This window comes from Lepidochelys kempii, chromosome 21 (genome assembly GCF_965140265.1).
Source record: "Lepidochelys kempii isolate rLepKem1 chromosome 21, rLepKem1.hap2, whole genome shotgun sequence".
NCBI classification, from domain to species: Eukaryota; Metazoa; Chordata; order Testudines; family Cheloniidae; genus Lepidochelys; species Lepidochelys kempii.
In genome coordinates this window covers 10,075,722-10,092,966 of record NC_133276.1, presented here as the reverse complement: position 1 = coordinate 10,092,966, position 17,245 = coordinate 10,075,722, and positions in this window count along the sequence as shown.

Below are 17,245 nucleotides of genomic sequence, written 5' to 3'. Positions count from 1 at the left end.
GAACCACATGGCTAAATCTCTAAGCATTTCCAAACTGACCTTGATTCAAACCAGTGATTTAGAAGTGAAAAGCTCTATAGCCCCTTTCCCATGCCCTGCCCTATCATGTCATTTTGCCCTAGAGATTCTGAGGACCATGTCTTCAAAGAGATACATGCCAACAAGCGTGCGCATGACCGGGGTGCAGAACCCCCAGCACGTCAAAGTCCCAAGCATGCATTTGCACATGTGTTATTAAAAGGAGTGGTTCATATATTTAATCCCCTTGAGCCAAACAGTCTGTAACCTCAAAAAGAAAAGGAGGACTTGTGGCACCTTAGAGACTAACCAATTTATTTGAGCATGAGCTTTCGTGAGCTACAGCTCACTTCATCGGATGCATACCGTGGAAACTGCAGCAGACTTTATATACACACAGAGAATATGAAACAATACCTCCTCCCACCCCACTGTCCTGCTGGTACCAGGCTTGGGGAGGGGAAAGCACTGTGGTGGCCTCCCAGCCCATCCCCTTTCCCCAGAGTGGCTCAGCTAGCCACATTAGGTGGTGTATACAATTCATTACAACATACTGGCCAATTAGGAGTCCTCAGGTCTTTTCGGCTCTGCTTCCACTCCTTGATCTGGACTGCCCTGCAAGAACCTGTCTCGTCTACGAGTATGCCATGGCTACGCAATAAGATGGTTGAATTAACCCAGCTGGGCCTTTCCTGGCCTCTTTAACTCATTCCAGAAACTGCAGTTACAGTGGGTCAGCATTTAATTTTGCAGAAAGCTGGCATATCTGTCTGCCTATATCCATATATGTTTGTCTGTCTGTGCTCATCAGTATAATATCTAAGCATGGGGAAACATGTCACCAGGTTTCACAGGATACTAAATACCTAATTATTTGTGTTTTGTTTTTCTTGGGCTGTTTTCTATTTTTGCATCGGGGAAGAAATATTGTATGTGTCACCCAGATTGAGGCGGGCATGAGTCCGAGTCCCAGTTTAGTGTCCCAGTTTATAGGAGAATGAGTCTACTACAGCTGCTAGCTAAAGGAGTTGCTCCGTTAGCAGTAGTGGCTTGTGCTTTTAGCCCTGAAGAGCCAGGGTTCAAACCCTGTTGTTCCCAAGCATGGTCATTATATGCATTCCGTGCTTGGCTGAGCGCCTTCCTGTAAAGTATTGCAGATGGTGGAAATAGAGTGACAAGAACCAGCTCTCATATTATTTCAACCCTGAGGCGGAGAAAAGCCATGGAGCTCCACAGCCAACCAAGGGTTCATTTAGTAGACTTGGGTGGACACAGCACTGGAGCGTTATTATTGTTTAGCAGTTATATTACAGCACTGCCTAGAGAGGCATCAGCTAAGTCAGGGCTCCATTGTACTAGGTGCTGTACAAGAATTGACGGCCTGACTCCCGCTGGGAAGAGGAAAATACTGTTTGCACCAGCCGCTTAAAAAACTACCGACTGTAGACTGACTCCCCTGGAACTGGGTGCAGGCTGTCCCCAGTGACTGCAATGCTGGTAGCATCCCTGCCTGCCTGGTAAATGCCTGCTTGGGTGCTATTCAGAACTGTACCCAGGCAGGGAGAACAGACAGCAAATCAAGCAGCAGCTGGAGAGGCTGGTGCATGATCTGAGGTGGCTGTTTGGAAAGGAGAAGGTCTGGAGATGGCATGAGAGAGAGTGGCAAGAAAAAGTGTGTCTGACCCACACTCAAACTGAGGGAGTAAATGGGAAGGAAAGGAAGGTTTCGCCCTGATTCCTCAGTGCTGAATTTGAGTCAAGGGGAGGTTACATCGCTCCGTGAAATCCGTCAGAACTGGGTCAGAAGTAGCCCCAAACTCATATGCTCCCTTTCTTGTCCGAGCTCCCCACTTTTAGTTCAGGATGCTGGACGCTGCTGCAATGGGAGAACTGCCTAAGGCTTCTTAACAGAGCTCTCCTGCTAATCTGTGACATATGGTGGTGTACATGACCCTGATCTGTTAATGCTGTAAGCTTCGGTCCCTTCCCGCCACCCACCCTCCTCAGAAATGAGGTGGATGGAAAAAGTCCGCATCATCTCCGTGGAGAAACTAGATCGTCCCAAAAGCTGTACGCGCGTGGGGCCAGGGTGGAGGGAGGTTTAAGACGGAGCTGAAGGGCAGGAACGGAAGGCCAAGGGGTAGGAAGAATGGTATCTTTATCGTTGGCATGCTCTGATCCTCCAGCTTTGGACTGAAAGGACAGAGAAGTAGGACATGGCTGGCGGAGACCAGAATAATCAGGTCATTGAAACCAGGGTGCCCTGGGGTAAGGGTTCCAGATAGGCAGGCTACCCCCTTGGAAAGGGGCTAATGCCATCTTGATACACGAGCGAGAAGTAACTATGGTGCACCAAGTCACAAAATGATCCAACCTGATTCTTTCTCCTCTCTAGACTCTCCTCGGGTTCCTTGCTGGTAAAACACAAACATCCCTTCATTCCAGAGAGCTCCCTTGCCATCATGTCTCGAAGACGCATTTCCTTGAAGGTATTTTATACCCCTCCTGAAAGTGGCAGAGGTTTCTAAATGTACCAAAACTGGATTCCCCCACAATGGGTCAATTTTTAAAGGGTTCATACTTCAGGGTCCATTCAGATGAGCATCCAAAAGTTCATATATTTCTCTGAACTTTTGTTTGCAAACAGGCAGGGGCCAGTTTAGCTATAGGCAATCTAGGGAGCTGCCTAGGGCAGCAGATTTTTGGGTAATTTTCTAGAGTGGCTGATTTGGCCTGGCTGCCCCTTCATCATAACAGAGGGGTGACTGGGCCAAATTTGAGTGTATGGTGTTGCGACCTGGTACATGGGGTCACAATACCACTCAGATTTGCTCCTGTCACCCTGGGTCATGAGGGAGGGGAAGCTGGGCCCAATCTGCCACCTTAGGCCTACGAGGAATGGGGCGGACACTGAAGTTTTGCCTAGGATGGCACATTATCTTGAGCAGCCTCTGAAAATGTGGGCCGGGAATCTCATGGGAATGTGCATTTCCACCTTCCAGACATATTTTCATGAAAATAGCCATCCTGACAACATTTTTGTGCTTCCATGTCCTCTCCTTAGAAGTGTAGACACACAAAATGAAGAATAATTGGGGAAGGAGGAGGAGGAACTAAGCCAGATATTTTTGGACTTCTAAGAAAGGTTCAGCTGGAGTTTGGGAAGAAAGTCATATGGTATCCAAAGAGATTCACATACGTGGACCAGTTTACATGAAGTAAACTGAAATAAAAGTAAAATGAAGTAAATAGAAGTCCCTGGACTTGTATTCAATTTTGGAGGATGAAAGTCAAGAGGATTGTATGTGGATTTGAACTTAGGTCTCCTGAGGCAAAAGGCTGGAGTAGTAACTCAGTGTGCCTGCATCCTCACACGTTTATGGACATGAATGTTACCTGATCTAATCTGATACCGTAGAAAAAGCTCTTTGATTTTCAGTAGAAGTGGGCTCCAGCCACAAAGTTCAGACCTGGATCCAATTCCAAATTTTCATAGAGGTGAAGGATGGATGAATCCAGAGGTAGACTGACCCCTTTTAGAGATGGGATTGAGCACAAAATATGGGAAATATTGTATGTGTTGAATTTAGATCCTGTATCTGGATTTGAACTTTACCAAAGTTGTCAGGTATTGAGATCAAATTCCAGTGGACACCCATGCACCATCCTGAAGCTACAAAACTAAGGGAAGCTAATAGAATTTTCAAATTCACCCAAGTCTCATGGGCTTTCAGTAGCACTTAGGCTCCTAAACCATTGAGGTGTTTTTGAAAATTTTACCCAGTTTTACATATAACATCCAGATGCTGGTGAATTGGTAGGCTCCATGTTTGCTGGCACCCAGAGATAAAGTCTCGGGATCAGATACCCAGCGGATGTAACTCAGATTAGCCCCATTGACTTCTATTTGGGCTCCGGTGATGAGGCTGGCAGATGTCTTTCCAGCATCATCATTCTTTTCATGAGGTCAGTTTTCTCCCTTTGCAGCCTAAGGTTAACATGTAGGTAGAGCAAAGATCAAGCTAGGTGCGGCAAGCTCTGGTCCTTGGTTGACATGGATTTAGAGTTCTCACTAGGTCAGCTGCAGTCAAAGCGATACCTAAAGGCCTCAAGTCAACTCGGAGGAGGAAAATGATACAGGGGAGGATGGCTGGTTTTTTTTCCAGGATGTGAACTTGGATTCCCCCAACCTTCTATGCATCAGTAATGAAAATGGAAAGTGATAGCTTTAATCTGGTATCTGTTAGGCCAGGAAACCTCATATGACACCTCTTGGAGGGATCTGCACGATTTAATGAACATCATCATACCAGACAGGTAAATGGGGAATTTGGGCCCTGTCTGGCAATTCTACCTCCTCCCCACCCCACACACACACTTCGGGATGCTCCTCCTAGGTGGTTGTATAGTACGCAGCACAAAGGGGTCCTGATCATGATTGGGGTCTCTAGGTGCTACCGTAATACAAGCAATAATAGTAAATGGGAAACCTTCATTAAAAGGCTGTGAAATGGGTTGGACTTGGATGAGAGGCTATATGCCAAATGACTTAAATCACTGCATTGACAGCCCTGGGGATCCCAGTTCTCCTCTGTCTGCAGAACCAGGTCCTGCAGGAGGAGGGATAGTGATTAAGGCACTGGACTGGGACCCAGGAGGCCTGTGTTCAATTCCCAGCTCTGCCACAGACTTCCTGTGTGACCATGGGCAAGCCACTTAATCTCTGTGCCTCAGTTCCCCATGGGGGTAATAGCAGTTGTGAGGATAAATGTCCATTTGTGATTGGCAGGTGCTCTGATACAGTGGTGGTGAGGGTCACACAAGTACCTAGATAGCAGCGTTTCAAACTCCCCTACAACTCTGATCCACCTGCCTCCTCTAGGGTTGAGAGGGGACTTTGGTGTCCCTGGCCCACTTACTCCTTTGTCCTCTCTGAGAGAGAATCAGCAAGGAAGCGGCTGTATTTGTGATGGGGATGCTTGGAACTGAGACCGTCCAGACCGTTACACACAAGCTACCATCAGATGGCAACAACTTTCAGCCTCTATGATGACTGAATTCAGAGAGGAAAAGTCCTCTCTCCTGTTACCAACCAATCTATGCCATCTGGTCCCCCAAATTGTATCAGACCAGATCCTCAGCTGGCGTAAATCGGTCTAGCTCCATTGACTTCATTGGCATGGGCACCTGTTTACATAGCTGAGGATCTGTCCCCATAGTTCTTTTGCAGCTGAATTTTCATCAGGCAAAAGCCCAAACTTTCCCAGAGTCTGAGTCACAAGCAGCTCAAGTCATGATCCCTACCAAGATCATAGTTGTCTTGTTTCTTCAGAGGTCAAGGGCATTGTAGGGAAATACAATTCCTGCTTCCCTGCCTCGTTCTGATTGATGCCCCGAATTCACCCCCTCCCAATCTGAAAGGGTCACACATCTCAGTGCCTGCTCTGTAATGGATTCCTCCCGAGCCGTGTCTCCACTTTCTGCCTTTCTTCCAAATGCTGGACCCTTTCAGGAGCCTGGTGTGGTTAGCTTGTGAACCTCAACGACCATTCCCTTCCCTGCTTCATAACATCCTCTCTCCCTCTGACCGGTGTGCAGAGGTTAACAAAGAGAAAACGATTTAGCGCAGGCCGAAAGGGAAAGGCTTTGGTGGCACAATAGGGTTTGAAAGGTGCATGGCCGAGAGGAGCCCTGGGAAATGATGAAACAATGTTACTGCTGGCCCAGCTGTATGGTTTGGTGACTCTCCGATGAGGAAGGAGGCCTTTGTGTCTTAAATAACAGGAAAAGTGATTTGTCCCCTGTGTGGTGGGAAGATTCTAAGTGAGCAAGCTGAGTCGAGGTAAAAATTCCCTGTGTAGTCCCGCAACGTCAGCCCACTGACTGGCTCCAGCCCTTTCACAGCTAGGGCCTGATTCAGAGGCCTGGACTACACTAGAAAATTTAATCGGCTTAAAAACGTCAATCGGAGCATGAAAAATCCAACCCCCCTGAGCAGTGTAGTTAAGACAACCTAACCCCCAGTGCTTCTGTTGACCTAGCTAGCACCTCCAGGAAGTGGATTATCTATGCCGACAGGAGAACTGCGCCGCTGTAGCATTTCAAGTGTAGACAGGCCTTCAGTCACAGTAAGGCCCCTTCAGCTGGTGTAAATCTGCTGCAAGGACTCTACACTGGTCCTGCTCCCAGCATGGAGGGGTGGGGGTATCTAGCTAAGGTAATTAGATGGCTATTACCATAGTGACTTTAATGTTTTTATCCTCCCAATGTGTCCATAAGGCCGGTCTCTTGTCCCCATGTTACAGATGGGGAACTGAGGCACAGAGAGGATAAGTGACTTGCCCACAGTCATACAGGGAGTCTGTGGCAGAGCAGGGAATTGAACCCAGGACTCTTAAGCCCCTGCCTAGAACCCAAATCATTAGAGCATCCTTTCAACGCATGTAAAGAAATAAAAACTCATCAGGAAACAAACAACCCTTCCCCAACCCATACAAGCCCTGACCCCACAATCCTCCCCACCCCAAAATAAACTCAAAATATAAAAATTCCACCCCATTAATGCTTGCAGCCTCTGCTTGTCCCCCGCCCCTCCAAACAGACTCAATCTGGTACAATAGGCTAGTCTTCCACTAGAATGTATTTTGGCAACCTCAGTGAAGGCATCCGACTGCTAATCTAGCAGCTAGACATGTCAAACTAGGAATATTGCCACCCACGGTAAATCATGTGGATAAATGTGAGTGGAACTATTTGTGGGTGCAAAATTATGCCCTTAGAAACCAGAAGCCAGTGCTGAAAGCCTGGCTCATGGTGCAGATTGTTGCTATGTGCATTTGGCCAGGTTTATAAATAATGCCCTGACCTGGATACCACTTTTCAGAAAGGTTTGTGCATTCCTCCCGGGGAGGGAGAGGGCAAATCTAGGACTGTAGCATTCTTCTTTGCCTCACGCCCCCGAAAAGAAGTCCCTCTCCCCAGGACAGATAGGAACTGTACGTAGCTGGTGAGCTGAGCTGCTTATCCCTGGCTTGTGAGCTCACCTGCCGGGAAAGGGGTTAAAACGAGATAAAGCCGGAGTGTTATGGAGACCATATGGAAGGGGAAGAAAACCCTTTAGCCTGTAATTGGATTCATTCCCAGAAGCTCCTGGTGGAGGTGAGCCTGAGTGGAAGTGACAAGTCATGATCTGTGAGGTGCTGTCGGATGTGTTGCCCAAAGCAGGATGTGTGTTCACAAACCAGTAGATCAGTCCATTAGGCTGGATCAAATAGATTTAAATGTGTGACAGGGAGAAGTAGAGCACAGATCTATATTACAATTCAGTTTGGTGTTTTCAAGTCTGGATTAACTACTGCAGGTGACGGTTCTAAGCAGAAGCTCCTAGCCCTCTGGCGGCTAGAGAAACGCACGTGTTTGCAGGGTGCAGACCGTTCCTCTTTGGCCTGCATTTATCTGTATTCCAGGCTTTACAGGGTTGTTTTCATTAGGAGGAGAAATCGATGCTATGAGTCAGGTACAGTCTTGTTTATTTACAGACAGACCCCCCCCCGAAGTCCTGGTTCCCTCAACACACTACTGAGTGTTCCCTGAACAGCAGCAGCTTGTTCAGAAATCTCTGTGTTGGGCCCACCAACGGGGTCTGTGCCCAAGACTTGCTGTCTGTGTTCCTCTCAGGGTCTTGCTCATAGTGCCTTCTCCAGACTTCCTGCTGGAATGCACAGGTTTGCAAGGTACACTGCAAAAATATAAGAGCCCTCGAAAGATCAGTCAGTTGCATGTGTTTTATGAGGATCAAGCGTACTCCATCTCCCCTCTCATTCATGGGCCTCCCTGCTCACCACTACTGATCAATAGCATCCCTGGGACAGCCCCAGCAATTGCTGACATGGAAAAGTAGGGTTCTCTGGGACACAGTCGTCTCCTGCCCATAGAACGAGGGATCCCAAAACAGCTGCAGATCTTGGTCTTTTTGTGTGTGGCACTGTCTACTTTTTTAAAAAATCAGGAAAACAGGAGGTAGTATATTTTATTGCCTTAGAAGACACAGATTAGATAATATTACTTCATATCTAGTATATTGCTACATGACATGGGCATTGCTAACCCAATGCAGCACAAACACATTGTCATGTGTCCGTTAGCTGCTGTGAAACAAACCAAAGACATCTTCTAACATGGGTGATCAGTGATGCAAGCAGGAAAATGTTGTCTGTTCCCATGAGGCCTTCCCTCACTTGCTGCTACCGAAATTAACTCTGAGCAAGCTTTGCTCTCCTTTCTAAAAATATCACACAATAGTCTAGAAGGGGCAGAGCCAGCAGCAGCATTGCCGGGTGGTAGAAGTAGAGGAGAAGGAATCAGGAGACCTGAGCTCTGTTCCTGCCTCTCCCATTGAGTCACTGTATTAGACCAGCATGTTCCGACCTGAGTGCCTATCTTTAGGCACCTAAACAAAAACTGCCTGATTTTCAAAGGTGCTGAGCACCCACAGCGCCCTTGGACTTAAATGGGAGTGGTGGGTAGCTCAGTACCTGTGTTGTTTGTTATCTATTATCTCTAGTGTGGTAGCATCTAGGAGCCACAGTCATGGATCAGCACCCCATTGTGCTAGCTGCTGTACAGACACAGAACAAAAGGTTGTTCCCTTCCCTAAAGACCTTCCAATCAGGCCATTTATTTAGGTACCTAACTATGGATGGTTTGAACCCTTTGGGCTTCACCTCTTTGTGCTGAACTCTGAGAGATGTGTATAAGAATGGCTCAGAGGTGTGTTGCGAGGTTTAATTACTCTGTGTGAAACATTCTGAGATTCTCAAATTATAGGTGCAATACAAGTGAAAAACATTAATTAATGCCAGTTTTTTGTGAAAAATTTTGAAGAAAAAAAAAGTTTTTTGGGGAAAAAAAAAGTTTGTTTTTTTCAAAATACCCCAAGAATTTTTTTTCCAGTTTTTCACTTGGGGATGGGGGGAATGTTTTTGAGAAACATTTTTGGTAAATAATTTTGGATTTTGTTTAAAAAAAAATCTTATTTCAACAAGCAAATACCAAATATTTTTTATCAAAAATAGACCAGTAAACTGAAAACTCTTCCCAAAAGATATTTACCAAATAACTTGGGATAGGTGGGGCCCGGGGGGATGTCAGAACTGGAAAATTTCAACCAAAACGAAAATGTTCATTTTGCCAAAAAGCCATTTTTCATTAAAAAAATGTTTCAGCGGAAAAAAAATATGACCAGCTCTAGGGGCAATGCCAGGAGAAACAGATCTAAAGTACAGAGAGGCTGGCACTGGAACAGGGACTGGTGGCTGCCCTCCGTTAAAATGAATCCACAGGCCTGTAATTTTGGAGATGCCTGAATTATTTATCCTTGTTTACGTGGGGGAAGCATGTTCTAAGCTTGTGTTTCAGGTGCTTTAATTTTGCCCTCTTTTCAGTGCCCTCCTTGTTTTAAAGCCTCGTCTGGAAGTACTCCAGACCACCTCATGCACCTTCTCTCTTTGCCCTTTATCCCGTAATTGGATTCTTTCCTTCCTCTCAGCTCATGTTGGCCTCCTCTCGGCCCCTTTACATAAGGGGCCTGATTCTCTGCTGCCTCTGCATAGTGGATGTAAAAATGCTGCCACAAGCGGGAGTGAGCAACGAATTCTGATTTGGGAGCAGGTTGGACCCAGTTTGCACAGGTGCAAAGGGTGGTGCAAGGATGCAAAGTTGCGGGAAATATGGGCAGAATCAAGCCCTGTATTGCCACTCTTTGGACCTGATCCAAAGCGCATTGAGGTCAGAAGAGGTGCTCTGTTGATTTCAATGAACATTAAATCTGTCCATTTTTGCAAGAACCTTCTTCTTTGCAGCTCATGCCATCTGAATCCACTTCCCTGTCTCTCTGAGCATTGCTGACTCTTCTTTTCAAATGTAAGTTTCTTTTCATTTTTGTCTCTTGCCTATGCCACTTTCTTTAGTGCTATTATTTGTATTGTGATACCAACTATGGGCCCTGATCAGGATTTGGGGCTCCATGGTGTTAGGTGCTGTACAAACACATAGAGTGAGACCCCCAAAAGCGTATAGTCTAAGTATATAGATGCATAGAATTAAAGGCCAGAAGGGACCATCATGATCATCTACTCTGACCTCCTGCACATCGCAGGCCACAGAACCTCACCCACTTGCTCCTGTAATAGGCCCATAACCTCTGGCTGAGCTACTGATGTCCTCAAATCTTGTTTTAAAAACTTCAATTTACAGAGAATCCGCCATTTACTCTAGTTCAAATCAGTGAATGACCTGTGCCCCCACGCTGCCAAGGAAGGTGAAAAAAAAAATATCCCCACATCTCTGCCAATCTGACCTGGGGGAAAATTCCTTTCTGGCCCCAAATATGATGACCAGTTGGACCCTGAGCCTGTGAGCAAGACCCACCAGACTGACTCCTGAGAAAGAACTCTCTGTAGTAACTCAGAGCCTGCCCTATCTAGTGTTCCATCTCCAGGCATTGGAGATATTTGCTAATAGCAGTCACGGATGTTCCATATGCCATTGTAGGCAACCTCATCATACCATCCCTTCCATAAACTTATCAAGCTCAGTCTTCAAACAAGTTAGGTTTTTTGCCCCCACTACTCTCCTTGGAAGGTGGATCCAGAACTACTCTCCTCTGATGGTTAGAAACCATCCTCTAATTTCAAGCCTGAACTTGTGGATGGCCAATTTGTATCTATTTGTTCTTATGCCAACCTTGGCTCTTAATTTAAATAACTCTTCTCTCTCCCTGGTGTTTATCCTTCTGATGTATTTAGAGACAACAGTCATATCTCCCCTCAGCCTTTGTTTTGTTAGGCTAAACAAGCCAACCGCCTTGAGTTTCCTCTCAAAAGGTAGGTTCTCCGTTTTCTCAGATCATTCTAATAGCCTTTCTCAGCTCCTTTTCCAGTTTGACAAAAACCACAAGGAGTCCAGTGGCACCTTAAAGACTAACAGATTTATTTGAGCATAAGCTTTTGTGGGTAAAAACCTCACTTGATCTGAAGAAGTGAGGTTTTTACCCACAAAAGCTTATGCTCAAATAAATCTGTTAGTCTTTAAGGTGCCACCGGACTCCTTGTTGTTTTTGTGGATACAGACTAACACGGCTACCCCCTGATACTTTCCAGTTTGAATTCATCTTTCTTAAACATGGGAGACCAGAACCACACACAGAATTCCAGATAAGGACTCACCAGTGCCTTGTATAATGTTAATAACACCTCCTTATATCGACTGGAAATAACTTGCTTGATGCATCCTAGGATTGCATTAGCTTTTGTCATGGCTGCATCATATTGGTGGCTCATAGCCATGCTAAGATTGACCAACACACTCAGGTCTTTCTCCTCTGTCGCTTCCAACTGATACATTCCCAGCACATAGCAGAAATTCTTGTTAGTCCCTAAATGCATTACTTTGGACAATTACATTTCATCCCATTTCTATTACTGTACTTTCAAGGTCATCCAATTTTTCTTGTATGATATTCCGTTCCTCCTCCATATTGGCAATACCTCCCTACTTTCTGTAATCTGAAAATTGTATTAACACCCTCCCACTTCTTGTTCCAAAGTCGTTATTGAAAATGTTAAATAAGATTGGTCCCAAGTCTGACTCTTGAGGAACTCCACTAGTAGCCTCCCTCCAGCCTGACAGTTCACCTTTCAGCATGTTCTGTTGTAGTCTCCCCTTTAACCAGTTCCTTATCCACCTTTCAATTCTCATATTAATCCCTATCTTCTTCAATCAAACCAATAATTTCCATGTGGAACTGTATAAATGCTTTACTGAAATCCAGGTAGATTAGATCTACTGCATTTCCTTTGTCTAGAAAAGTAGTCATCTTCTCAAAGAAAGAAATCAGGTTGCTCTGGCATGATCTACCTTTTGTAAAACCATGTTGCATTTTATCCAAATTACCATTTAATTCTAAGTCCTTGACTACTCTCTTTCAAAATTTGTTCTAAGACCTTGCATGCAGTAGAGGTCAAACTACTGCGTCACCTTTTTCCCTTTCTTAAATACAGGTACTATATTTGCAATTCTCAGTCATAGGGTACAACCCCTGAGTTAACAGATTCATTAAAAACCCTTCTGATTGCATGAAAGACAGCGGGTAAATACAACAAACAAACAGAATGGAAGCAGAAGGTAACGAGACTATTACGAACAGCATGATAATTCTTTTTCTCTTCCTCTGTTGATATTTATTTTGTAATTCCATAACTCTGCTGTTTAACTTAAGAATTTTGAGGTTGTTTGTATGAAAGAGGCTGTACTTTAATCACTGGATGGTGCAGTTCGTTCCTTAGGCAAAATTCCCCTTGATCTGAATGGGAGTTTTACCAGGTTTGGGGCAGATCCTGCCATCAGGCCTTTGAACCCATACAGCCCAGATTGCAGGATCAGGGCGTGAAATCTTGGTCGCAGTGAAGCCAGTGGGAGCTGTGCCATTGACATCAATGGAACAATGATTTCATGCAGGTTGCAGCACCATGTTTTAGGTCTGAGTGATTCTCTGCACTTCCTCATGCGTTCTTTGAATCCCTCTTGCCCCACCTTGTAAGTGTCCATCCACGGTGTCAGAGCTAAATATTATTATTCCTGTTGGAGTCTTGCCTCTCTTTTCACCCTGCAGGCATGTGGCTGGATTTCCTCGTCTCCTTGCGGAACGAATTAATGCCCTACTGTCTGAAACAAGATAAAGAAATAAATAGAGAATTCTTATCCCTAGTTGCAGATAAACTGCAACATTCACCACAAAGGATTCCTGGAATGAAACAGGCACCTCTCCATTGAAAGTGCTGATAAATCCTATGCATCCAAGGCTGGCTTAATCCAGCTCAAGCTATCGGAAAATCTCTAGGGACCCAGCAGCACTGAGAACAGCTATTTCTTGTCATGCTACAGTTCTCACATTGACAGATAATCTCCTTGGGCCAGGCTGACAAAATGCTCAAGATTGAATCCCGGGGTTCTTTCCCCTGGGGGTTTAGACTTGTTCCTTCCTCTGGCAAAAAGTCCATTGGTTTCAGGGAGGGTTGTGCCCAAGGAAGGACCTGGCCTGGAGTTCGGTGATCATGTTCTCCTACCGGCTAACCAGGACCTCATTTTGCATCCTCGGTGTGAGAGAGACTTCCATACGTCATCTTCCGGCTGATCTGGCTGTGCAAGAAGCCCCTATGAATGAGCTATTCAATGCACTTCTCGGTGCCTTAGCATTTCATCTTGCTATGCTTAACCTGCTCTGTTGTTCAGCATGGGAACAATGCAGGGGAGGAGAGGGGACAGGGAGAAGCAATAAGAAAATAAAAGGTCAGAGTGTAGTGTAGGAAGGCTAAATTGCACTTTTGTGAAATCTAATAAATATTCTCTGGCAGTGGAGAAATGAACTCTTTTCTAAAATGCTAAGAGACTTACCTGCTCCTAGAGTCAGGGCATAGGATTCAAATGGTCAGATGCACACGATGTTTTCCATTTACCAGCCTTCCCCTAGCTGCCTGTGGAGGATCTAGCCTGGTCATTCATTACATGTGTGACAGATATCGTAACCCTATGCAGTATCCTGAAAGGCTTTTATAGTCAATTTACGTCTGACTGTGTTCTATTCCAGCGGGGAAAGTTGCCACAGCTCTTTCCAGCAATAAAAAATGTGGGGGTTGGTTAAGGTGAATCACATTGGTGTTAACTCCTCCAGAGCGGTATATCCCCCCACCCTGGGGAGGTTTGAATGTACTAGTTCAAACTGATTTTTCCAGAAACCAGCAGAAGGGAGTGAGTTGTAGAAGGGAAGGTTCCTGACTCTCAGTTTTATGTTCATGTCACTTAATTAACCAGATCTCAGCTAGTCGAAATCAGTGTAACTCCATCAAAACCAGTTGCTGATTTATACCAACTGAGGATCTAGTTCTAGGTTTGTAGTCGTTTGGAAATATCAGTGCTGTAAGAGTTAAACGGATTTCTGCATTAAGCTAAAGCTGGGATTGCTAGCTTTAAAATGGATCTTTCCACCATCAGGTCCTGAGATGACAGCTCATTCAAAATTATTCCCACTGCTTCCTTTGACACCCATTTATAGCTTGGATGCAGCTGATGTGGGAGCCTGATCCAGAGCTCACTGCAGTCGATGGGAAGACTCCCAGTAATTAGGCCCTTGGTGCTCTGGATTTGGTACGTAAACCTGGCAGACACTGTGGGGAGAGAGAAACAACAACAGATAAACTCCGCACTAATCTATGGCATCAGTATTTGCTGCTACAAGCAGGAGTGTGAAGTGATGTCTGAAATCAGCAGGAGCTAAATCCTGCTATTGATTCTCTCTCCCATCCCGTGCTACGCACCAGTGAATTAACATGAATTACACTGCCTGAGTAGTCGGGAGAAATTTAACCAGTGTACTTGGAGGGGATGGGGCCAGGAGTTTGTCTGTGCCTTTGAAATATTTATGCCACAAATTAGCATGTGTTCTAAGCCCATGAATTTCAAATATTTATATAGCTTTAATATTAAGGAAAATGTATTAAAATTTCCCATAGGCGTTTTATTCATTAGTAAGGCTCAGCACTCGTAGACGACAGTGCCTGCTTGGTAATGCATCCATGTAACAGAGTGCAGAAAAAAATGGGAGCGTGATTTGTCTAATGCAGTGGTTCCCAAACTGTGGGTCGGGACCCCAGAGTGGGTCGGGACCCTTTTTTAATGAGGTCACCAGGGCTGGCGTTAGGCTTGCCGGGGCCTGGGGCCAAAGCTGAAGCCTGAGCCCCACCAACTGGGGCCGAAGCCTGAGGGCTTCAGCTCTGGGCTGTGGGGCTCAGATTACAGGCCCTCCTTCCCCCAACCTGCCGCCTGGGGCTGAAGCTCTTGGGCTTCAGCTTTGGCTTCCTCGCCTAGGGCAGCGGGGCTTGGGCAGACTCAGGCTTTGTTCCCCTTCCTGGGGTCATGTAGTAATTTTTGTTGTCAGAAGGGGGTCACAGTGCAATGAAGTTTGAGAACCCCTGGTCTAATGCTATCAGACTAAGACTTTCAAACCTGGAAGTCTCAAATTAAGCCCCCTCTATCCAAATTACCTGCCCAAAAGTTCTGAGTTCCTACTGAAGGTAATGGGAGCTGCAGCATGTGCAGCTCTTTGAAAATCACGCTGCTCATTTAGGTATCCAAAGACATACTTAACAGACTCACTTTAGGCAACTTTAAGGTGCTTAAATCTTGGTACAGATCGTCTGCCTGTCTGGGGTGTTCCAGGAAAACCCATACAAATATCATTGGCAGATTGAGGCTGTCCAGTCACTGTACATTCACACACCACTGCGGGCAGCTGGGCTCACTGCCTTACCCTAGAGGTGAAATTCAAACTCTGTTAGCTTCTTATGCCCTGGTTTTATGCAATCCTTTTGCCGCAACACTCCAAGCACAACACACAAAGGGGAGGGAGGAGAGTACAGGACTTAGAGACGAGAGTTCAGTGCAGAAGATTTGGAGAATTAGCTTTGCCATTATTCCTTGACATTGCAATTGAAATACATTTCCAGGAGGTTTACAGTCACTGCCTGTTCTCTTCTAAAATTACCCCACATTACGGTGAATGTTTAGCCTATTTCAGCTACAAAGCCAGTTTTGCACATACTTTCATTGAAAGGAAGATACTTTAGAGGAACTGAAGCTTGTGAGCCGTTGCAGGCCCGAGACTGGGTTGGGTATTTTATTTTTGGTCACACTTCTCCTGTAGGACACTGTAGAGCAGCTCCTCAGCTGGGGGCTGCAGTCATGGACCAGGACTCTTATTGTTCTAGGCGCTGTACAAACATCGAACAAAAAAAACAGTCCCTGTCCCAAAGAGCTTGCAATCTAGGTAATGGTTACACTGAAGTCAAAAGAGCTACACTGATTTACACTAGTTGTGGATTTTGGCCCCTAACTTGTAAATTCTGTAGATGTGCCCGGGGTTGCAGGAGGGTTTATATAGTCTGTGCTGAAGCTTGTCTCTCCATGGCTTCATTGCTATTTTTTGCCATGCTAACTAGCTTAAAGCTAGCACAGGTGTGTCTACCTGAGCTGCAGTCATGCCTGTGATTTCAGAGGAGCCATACCTTGTCACATAGGTAAATGGGGACACAGCCCTATAGCTGATAACCTGACCTGTAGTACCCAGTTAATGCAAATCTGATTAATTCTACGGTCTCCCCTTCTATTTTCAAGGTTGTTCCTTTGCAGTGGGAGATCTCACTGCTGATGGACTGGAGATCTGACAAGCAGCCACATTGCCCTGGTAAAAGGGGTGGAGAGGTGTGAAAGTTTGGCACTTGGAAAGAGCGACCTTTCTTTTGCTGCTTCCCAAGTCTCTTTGCCCTCTCGTCAGCCGCATCCATCACAGCCATACAAAAATTGAAAATTCGATTAAAATGAAAGCTGGTGTCAAATGGGTTTTCACAAGTTCTTTAGGGAAGAAAAGCTAATGAGCATTTGCACCCTCTCCCGTTGCCCTCAATGCACACTTGGTCCCTGGGAGCAAAACTATTTGATCTCTCTTGAAGTTTTACAGCTGCACTCATATTGCTGGCCCTGCGATAAGCCGTAATAAATACAGAGGGATCTTGGAAGCATCTTAACTACTGGCACATTTTTTAAGGAGTGTTTTGGACCAAATGGAAAGTTATTGACTGAGATGACAGCAGGGGGCCTATTGTAAAACCCAGATGAGGTTCCAAAGTTTGTACACATTGTATTGACCAGCTGTAATGCAGAACAGAAGAGGAAAAACATTTTAATTCACTTGTTTCGCAGCTCCCCCTGCGCGCGCTCTCTCTCACACACACAGCTTGTACCTGGCAAATATTGCAGGTGCTCAGCACTCAGTCAGAGAGGCAGGAATGCTGCTTCAAACAACAGATGTAGCACCCTAGAAAGCCATTAAGCAGAGCAGGATTTAATACATTGGCTAACTTGTTTGTCCTTTTGTTTCTCACTCGTTTATTTTCAGGTTTCCTTGTAAGCTGCCAGCAGTCCGAGAAGATGTGAAGCTGAGGTCCTGACCACTTGCCATCACTTCAGTTCCTGTGAAATCGTCATGAGAGCTGGAGAGTTTCATTGTAGGGTCAATGTCAGATGGTCAGTGGCCAGGGGGCGGCTTCCTTCCGAAATATTCCCCTGCCGTCTGCGGGGCGAGATATTCTTCAGACCCTACCCTACATTGCATGGC